Below are 7,577 nucleotides of genomic sequence, written 5' to 3'. Positions count from 1 at the left end.
GCAGATGCTGGAGAATCGAAGGTTACACAAAAAAGCTGGAGAAACTCAGCGGGTGCAGCAGCATCATAGATGCTGCTGCACCCGCTGAGTTTCTCCAGCTTTTTTGTGTAACCCAAGAGTTTATTGTCATGTGTCCCAAATAGAACAAGGGCAATGAAATTCTTGCTTGCTGCAGCACAACAGAATATTGTAAGCAACGGTACAGAACAGTTATGGTCAAACACACATACATTGGCCAGCATGAAAGTATTGGTTGGACAATTATATGGACAAGAAGATTCTCGACCCGTTCCTTCTCTCCAGAGATGCTGCCTGTCCCGCTGTGTTACTCCAGCATTTTGTGTCTATCATATGGACAATTATATGGGGGGGTTAAGAATGGAACTTTCACTCCAGGAACCTCAATTTTAAACACAAGCTCAGAATCGAGGGGTAAAGTTCTAGCCAGCCTACAATCTCGTGTTGTTTTACACTGTGGAGATGTTTGTGTGGAAAGCGTTGCAGCGCTGCACCGACCTTTCCCGCCTCGTGTGCTCTTGCAGTGCGGCCCGCGGTCCGGACGGGCGCGTACGCGGCTGCTGCCTCTCTCGCTCCGTGTGGCCGCGGGGGCGCGCACTGTGGCAGGCAGGCAGGCAGGCAGCGCGGGGGCGCGCACTGTGGCTAGCAGGCAGCGCTCAGTCAGCAGCAGTTCCCGTGGCGGCCTCGGTTACGCGCCTCTAGAGCTGCTGGAGCCGCGGCGCCCACTCCACTCTCCAACCCCGGGACAATCGCTCCTGGACAATCGCGTGTGTTGACAGTCAGTGTCCGTGAGTAACCCTGTTGCAGCGGGCAGCAGCAGCAGTAGCAGCAGCGTGCACCTGGCCGAGGACAGGACAGGCAAGGGTGGCTGGCTCCCACCTCCACCGTTCACCTTCTTTGCAAGGAGGCGTGTTACAACAAAAAGTTGCTACCTGCTTGAGAATACGTGAACACGGGGAGGAAGCGAAGAGGTTCGTGCTGGATGTTTGAAGAGACAAGGTTAGTGCTGATGTAAACTGCATTGAGTACAGAACAATACATTGAAACGTACTGAAGGACGAGGTAAGTGTTGGAAGGAGCTGCTGATGCTGGTTTACACCGAAGAATAGACACAAAATGCTGGAGTAACTCAGCGGGACAGGCAGCATCTCTGAGAGAAGGAGTGGGTGATGTTTCGGGTTGAGACCCTTCTTCAGACTGAGAGTCAGGGGAGAGGATTTAAGTGTTTAAATGTTGTGTGACCTTCATATAATGAATGGAACGAGTTTGGAGGAACACTATCGATAGTTTATTTGTACCTTGGAACTCATCTCCAATTATATGTATTGGTCAATTAGCGCCTCTGAAACTGAAGCGCAAGACTCGCGTGATACAATTGAGGAAGGGGAACTCAGAATTCTTTACCCACTTAAATTAAAAAATGACCATCTAGTTTTTTGCTGTGTTGTGATACGTATTGCTCTGGTTGTTTTTAGCAGGCTGCTTATCGAAGGCACAACCCACTTGTAGTTGCGATGTCACGTTGGAACTGACACTTCCAAAGTTAGATGAACCAGAATTTCCAATTACATGGACTAGTTTTATATTTCTGGTTCTTATGCAGATATCCCAGTCAGATTCCTAAAATGTCATTCAAGAGAGCAAATATGACCGCCCTTCATGTGCATGAGCTAAAATTGTTCTGTAAAATAATACTTTATAGGAAAATAATTTGATATTTTTTGGAGGTGTTTACTTTCTTGAAATAAGTACTGACATAACTAAAATATTATATAAAGTTTCACGACAATGGAACACAAGTATTTCCATACTGATAGTGTTTTATGGGCATTAATGGGCAGTAACCTTGGAGAAAAGGACTGTTTTACATTTATACCCTATATCATTTACAGTGTGCACAGAAATAAATTACCATTAAGTGCCACAAAATTTTATTCATGGACATTTCATTAATATTTACCTTTATGTTTATATCTACTATAATTTGTGGTGTTACTGAATTTCATATTTTTAAGCTCCCATCGAGTACAACAACAACAGCAGCAGATCTTACAACGTAACAAGAGGTCCCGACCCCAAAACACCAATATCAGTTTCCCCCCACAGATATTGCCTGACCTGCTGAGTTTGTGTTTCTGCTTCTTTGTAAATGCAGATGAGTGTAAAGGCAATAGATAAAATCTAACATGTCATATTCAAGAAGGAACTGCAGATGCTGGAGAATCGAAGGTAGACAAAATTGCTGGAGAAACTCAGTGGGTGCAGCAGCATCTATGGAGTGAATGAAAGAGGCAAGGTTTCGGGCCGAAACGTTGCCTCTTTCCTTCGCTCCATAGATGCTGCCGCACCCGCTGAGTTTCTCCAGCAATTTTGTCTGCCACCTAACATGTCATGTTGACTTGCATTATTTTATATGTAACACTTATGCAGTGTTAATTTTAAGCAATGATCTATAAATTCTTATCTGCAGAAATATTACAGGAATATAGTTAGACAAATATATTGAGACAATCCTATAACCTTTTGTCATAGCTTTACTAACATAAAGCCCAGTTACAAAAACAGACATTTCACTGTGGCAGAAAATTACTTTTTAGTAGTTAATGAGCATTGGTACAATATGCCCCATGTTAACAACAACAAGAAGATATACAGAATCCCCAATATGCATACAGTATGTATTTTCCAAGCAAGAAGATATTAGCTTCTATAACGTAAATACTATCAGAACATTACAAATCCTAAACATACCTTGTAATATGTTAAAGGTAGACAAAAATGCTGGAGAAACGCAGCGGCAGCAGCATCCATGGAGCGAAGGAAATAGGCAACGTTTCGGGCCAAGACCCTTCTTCAGACTGTAATATGTTAAATTGTAATATGTTTATTCTTACGAAATATGTTATATACAATTTCTGTTATATAATAAAACCTCTTTTACAGAAAGTGAAGGCTATGATTTTCTATGACCCATTTAAATTGCTACTAAAGCTTCAGCTCTCCACCAACTGTGTAGATCGGTAATTGATAAATTGTTCTGAATTCATCTTTTATATCCATCTTGAATGATGGAAAATTGAGCGTGGATAATCTTTGATTTATACTATTTATAGCATTTCACATATCTAACTTGCTTTTCAGCAGCGTTCTGTGCAAACTGTATTAGTAGTCAGCAAACACCTGCCATAACAGTTTTCCACAGTACGCACATTTTCTTCCTTACTCTCTTAAAAACATGTTCCATATTGGACTGCTATTTTATGCATTTCATCACCTACTAATATGTGTACAAATATTTAATGTCTGAGTCAATCTAAGATTAAATGTTTAGTTTGGAAAATATTAGATTTGATATTAAATAACCATTTGTGCTTTATCACTTTTTGGTGAAGTGTTGCTGATGTAATTAGTTCTGTAACTTGGCAGCATATTATGGTTCACTACTCTCTTGGGGTACTTTGGAGAGTTGAACTGAAATCTGTAATCTAATTTGCAGCATAAATGTTGCCAGTTTAAGATTTAAATATATTCAGACTGAGCAAACTTTAGGAATGTTAACTTGGTGTCTAACCTTGCTATTCTATTTACAATGATGGTGCAGCACTCCAATAAAAAAACAAATAAACAGGTCATAGACATGAGAAAGAAGAAGAGATGAAAAAGGGAAGAGGGAAATAGGACAACATAGTAAAGTGATTTAAAGGTGAGAAGTAGATTAATGAAATATAGTGTGTGATGAAAACTAAAGGTGGGACATTGTGAGAGCAGGAATTATCTATAAGTTGCAATGTTTTGTGATTTTTGATAAATTGAATAGAATAGAATGCCATTTATTGTCATTCAAACAGACATGGTTTGAACGGAAATTTGGTCGTGCAGTCATAACATCCAAAAAAAAAACCAAGACACACAATTAACACAATTTACATAAACATCCATCACAGTGAATCTCCAAACATCTCCTCAATGTGATGGAAGGCAAAAGTTGTGTATTCCCGCTCTTTAAGTATGCATATTGAGTTTAGGAGCAGGGAGGTTCTACTGCAGTTGTACAGGGTCTTGGTGAGACCACACCTGTAGTATTGCGTACAGATTTGGTCTCCTAATCTGAGGAAAGACATTCTTGCCATAGAGGGAGTACAGAGAAGGTTCACCAGACTGATTCCTGGGATGTCAGGACTTTCATATGAAGAAAGACTGGATAGACTCGGTTTGTGCTCGCTAGAATTTAGAAGATTGAGGGGGGATCTTATAGAAACTTACAAAATTCTTAAGGGGTTGGACAGGCTAGATGTAGGAACATTGTTTCCGATGTTGGGGAAGTCCAGAACAAGGGGTCACAGTTTAAGGATAAGGGGGAAATCTTTTAGGACTGAGATGAGGAAAACATTTTTCACACAGAGAGTGGTGAATCTCTGGAATTCTCTGCCACAGAAGGTAGTTGAGGCCAGTTCGTTGGCTATATTTAAGAGGGAGTTAGATGTGGCCCTTGTGGCTAAAGGAATCAGGGGGTATGGAGAGAAGGCAGGTACATAATACTGAGTTGGATGATCAGCCATGATCATATTGAATGGCGGTGCAGGCTCGAAGGGCCAAATGGCCTACTCCTGCACCTATTTTCTATGTTTCTATATTTTTAACAAAAGATGCACTGTGCAAACTTCCTCAATGCTCATTGAAAGTAGAGTCCACTGAGAATTTATTCTCTGAATCTGGAATGGAGTTTGGTTGATTTTGGTTCAGACAGAATTTCATTATAGGACAGGAATGGGAAGTGAAAATGCAGGGTTTTATTTGATTCTATGCTTCCTGAATTCTCTGCCCATGCAGGGAGACTAAATATAAACATTTCTTTGCTTTCTTATGCCTAAACACATTGGAAGAATGGACATTTTCTGAATCAATCTTGATCATTTTCTCTGTGTCGACCAGAGATTACTGGAATGAGTGTGAAGGAGTGAATGGTAATGTTTTATTATACAATCAATGCTTATTAGAGGGGGAATAAACAAGAAATGTTATTATGTTGCTCAAAATTAGGGGAATACACAGCAAGTCAGGCAGCATTTGTGGAGGGAGAAGTAGAGTTACCATTTCTGGTTGAAGACCAAGCTTCCAGCATCAATAGATTTTTCATTCTTGTTAGAGGGCAGATTTGGTGCTGTGTATTTGTGTATTGTGCATTGTGGCTTTATGTTGGAATGGTATCCAGAGCAAAGCTATTTTGTTTTGTTGGATTGGGGAGTTAGTTGAGGATTAGAAACATGGGGAATTAGAGATGGTTGGGGGACAATTCTGGCTAACGTGACTCCCCATAATGAATTGATTTCAATTGAGTCTAAGATAATGGGTTGAATAATATCTGTAGAGTGGTTCAGCTGCAGAATTAAGGGCCTGTCACACTTTCACGATCTAATTGGCGACCTCTGACGAGTTTGCCCTTCGTATTCGTAACTCTTCCTTATGCTCGTGAGTGGTCTCCGCGTACTCGTGGCCTCAAGTAGGCCATGGCGTTTTTTCCAGCCTGATAGTCATAGGTAGGTTGTAGGTCGGTAACTGGCCCGAGGAAAAGAAATGCAAACATGACCATTTTATCATGTGACCATTTTCCACTCGTAGCTAGTCGTAGTTGGTCTTAGGTGTGGAAGACTGAGATCGAGGGGGGTCGTATGAGGTCATAGACATAGTCGTAGGAGGTCGTAGACACAGTCGTGGGAGGTCTTTTACTTCGGCGACTCAACACGACCCCGTAGGAGGTCTTTTACTTCAACTCGTCTATGGTCTTCTAAACCCGTGGATTAGGTCGTCCAAGTGGGACAGGCCCTTTAGAATTCCTTGTGGCATTAACTTTTCCCTGTATAAATCACTCTCCGGCTCAAAAACTGCTGGGCAGTGCTTCCCGATAATTATAGCTTTAAAAGTATTTGACTGTCAATTTCGTAATATTGTACGATAACTTGTGCAATTTCTTGTGATTCTTGGCACTCCGTCCCACCATCACTTTGATTCCGGGTAAGTAAGTCAGTAAGATTAATTCGTGCTCAAATTTTTGGGGCTACAATTTTGCAAAGATATTGTGAATAAAATTCCACAATGCTTCCCTAAACACCCCGTGAATTTACAGTAAACTCCCTGAATGTCAGACCATGAATTTAGCATGCTCTGAAATCCCATATCAATGTCAATTGTAGAGTCAGTAAAAGTTGGGGACTTTATGTGAGATACCCTGGATGTAGTTTTCATTTTTTCAGGTCCTCCATGTCACTGACATGCTAAGGTATGTTCAAATTCAGCTGCATTGAACTATGTAATGAACCCTAATGTTCATCTGCACCTATGGCCCACACCAACATGCCACTCATAGAGTCACAGAGTCATAGAGTGATACAGTGTGGAAACAGGCCCTTCGGCCCAACTTGCCCACTCTGGCCAACATGTCCCAACTACACTAGTCCCACCTGCCTGCATTGGTTCCATACCCCTCCAAACCTGCCCTATCCACATACCTGTCTAGCTGCCTCGTAAATGTTGGGATAGTCCCTGCCTCAACCACCTCCTCGGGCAGCTTGTTCCATACATCCACCACTCTTTGTGTGAAAAAATTACCCTTCAGATTCCTAGTAAATCTTTTCCCCTTCACCTTGAACCTATGTCCCCGATTCACCATTCACCTGCAGTAGTAGTAGGCTCTCACAGTGGCTGCAAGGCCTGCTTCTTTGTAACGTTTACTGGAACAACTCCCTGGCCATAGCGTGATAATCTGACTCGAATCTCCTTACACCAATAGTTACCAGGATCTTCTTTGGTGTCCACTTATCATCAATCACCCTGCCCATTCTTGGTTGCCTGTCACCCATATTCCCAAGCCTAAGTTTTAACTTTGACATCCCTTTCCCCTGACATCAATTTGCCCACTCATCGCATCCTGACCACTGACACCACTTTGGATCTCCGAACAACCGGTCACAACCAGTGATCACCATCCATGACCACCAGTCTCGTCACGCTACCTAATCTTTCTCCCTCACTACCAAGCCTAGGTCAACATATAAAATTACAAAAGGACTGGACAAGCTAGTTGCAGGAAAAGTGTTCCCAATGTTGGGCGAGTCCAGAACCAGGGGCCACAGTCTTAGAGTAAAGGGGAGGCCATTTAAGACTGAGGTGAGAAAAAGCCTTTTCACCCAGAGTTGCGAATTTGTGGAATTCCCTGCCACAGAGGGCAGTGAAGGCCAAATCACGGGATGGATTTAAGAGAGAATTAGATAGAGCTCGAGGGGCTAGTGGAATCAAGGGATATGGGGAGAAGGCAGACACGGGTTATTGATTGGGGACGATCAGCTATGATTCTAATGAATGGCAGTGCTGGCTCGAAGGGCCAAATGGCCTCCTCCTGCACCTATTTTCTATGTTTCTATGACCCAATCTCTGCAATTCTACAAAAGCATTGCTGATGCCAACCCTATTACCAAATATTAACTATACCACCACCAACCACTACCAGCCTCATCCCACAAGTCAACTTCAAAAAATACATCTCAGTAAATCTCAGCAGCCAA

General features: G+C 42.1%; 1 protein-coding gene across 2 annotated transcripts in view; it reads left to right on the top strand.

The window, feature by feature from the left end:
- Window positions 1–614: 614 nt before the first annotated feature.
- The window catches only part of pparg (peroxisome proliferator-activated receptor gamma), a 116,398-nt gene continuing 109,435 nt past the window's right edge, over window positions 615–7,577 (top strand). The window contains exon 1 of one of the 2 annotated variants that reach the window (XM_055648226.1): window positions 615–1,017. The gene's annotated coding sequence lies outside the window, so the exon portion shown is untranslated. The remainder of the gene's footprint in view (window positions 1,018–7,577) is intronic. The other variant, XM_055648227.1, reaches the window with a different exon arrangement.

This window comes from Leucoraja erinacea, chromosome 16 (genome assembly GCF_028641065.1).
Source record: "Leucoraja erinacea ecotype New England chromosome 16, Leri_hhj_1, whole genome shotgun sequence".
NCBI classification, from domain to species: Eukaryota; Metazoa; Chordata; class Chondrichthyes; order Rajiformes; family Rajidae; genus Leucoraja; species Leucoraja erinaceus.
Note: the sequence above shows the minus strand (reverse complement) of the source record. Positions and strands in the feature narration are given on the sequence as shown.